The sequence below is a fragment of the Tupaia chinensis genome, unplaced genomic scaffold (genome assembly GCF_000334495.1).
Source record: "Tupaia chinensis unplaced genomic scaffold, TupChi_1.0 Scaffold000704_1, whole genome shotgun sequence".
Classification (NCBI taxonomy): domain Eukaryota; kingdom Metazoa; phylum Chordata; class Mammalia; order Scandentia; family Tupaiidae; genus Tupaia; species Tupaia belangeri.
This window is the reverse complement of record NW_006160227.1, coordinates 3,021,127-3,022,460: the sequence shown is the minus strand read 5'-3', so window position 1 is coordinate 3,022,460 and position 1,334 is coordinate 3,021,127. Positions and strand designations below refer to the sequence as shown.

Genomic DNA, 1,334 nt, shown 5'->3' with positions numbered 1-1,334 from the left:
CACACCCGCCCCCGGCGTGAGTTTAAGCCACCGGGTCCAGGACTCGAACCGCGGTCGACTACATGGGAGTCCAGCGACATAGCCATTACGCCAACCGCTGGTCCCACATACTAAACTTTCTGATAGTCACATTCTAGAAGTGAAAGAAGTCATCTCAACAGTTATGTGTTTCCTGGGGCACGCAGGGAGACTAGCCATGTAGACACCTTCCTCCAGGCTCCAGAGCCTGCACCCCAGGATCCAGCGTGCTGTGACTCTCAGCACTTGGGCCCTCTGGGCAGGTGGCTGGGCTGCCCTGTGGCCGGCACAGCAGCGCCCTGGTCCTGGGCCCCCAAGCCCTGACTCTCGCTCCCCCAGACCCCCCCAAGCTGCTGGGCAGTGCCTAGGCTCCACCCTCCAGGGCCTCTGCCTTGGGTGACTTCTGCCTGTGGGGTTCAAGACCTCAGGCCCCAGTCCTCACCTCCTCCGATCCGCAGACTTCAGCTTCCGGCCCTGTTTGCAGCCTGCCTGCTCCTGGGGGTTACCTCCCCTAGCCCACTGCCAGGGATACAGCTGATGGGTCAGGGTGGGGGCCAGGCAAGGGCCGGCAGGTGGCGTCGTGGTCACACCACTGCACTTCCTCATTGCCGGCTGTGATTGGAGTCCTGGACCCCGTGGCTTCAAAGTCACGCCAGGCACGTGTGCGTGTGTGCCCGAGATCCCGGGAGGAGAAGGGGTTGCCATGTGGCCATCCCCCGGGGGGGTGACTTCTCATGTTCCCTCTCACTGTCTCTCTCTCTGTCTTTGGTATGCCCACACACCCTAAGGCAAAAATCTCTGCAATCAATCAGTCAGTCAGTGAGCTGCTTGGGGAATTCCGGCGTCCAGGTAGGAAACGTTGGGACTAGAACATGCGGCCCGGCCAGCCCGTGCAGCCGCTGTGAGGTCAGGCGGGCCCGGGGATTCTGCTCATTCTCCAGGCGAGAACACTGAGGCCTGGGGAGGGAGGGAGGCGTCCACAGGGTCCTGCTGGAGGGACTGGCAAGCTGGTCCACCCGCTCGTCCCTCCCTTGTAATCGGATGCTAAGAGAAGCATTGTCACCCCCATTTTACAGGTGCAGGCTCTGAGACTCGGAGGTTAAGCAGATGTCCCAATGACTCCTAGCCCATATGTGGCAGCTAATATGTGGGATCGAACCACTCTCAAAACCTGGGCTGGGGACCAGCAGTTAGCGTAATGGCTATGTCACTGGACTCCCATGTAGTCAACCGCGGTTCGAGTCCTGGACCCGGCGGCTTAAACTCACGCGGGGCGCGTGTGCGTGCGTGCCCAAGATCCCGAGAGGAGAATGGAG

At 61.0% G+C, this 1,334-nt stretch overlaps 1 protein-coding gene across 1 annotated transcript in view; it reads right to left on the bottom strand.

Annotated features, from left to right (window-relative positions):
* GRIP2 (glutamate receptor interacting protein 2) overlaps window positions 1-1,334 on the bottom strand; it is a 50,416-nt gene that overhangs the window by 15,314 nt on the left and 33,768 nt on the right.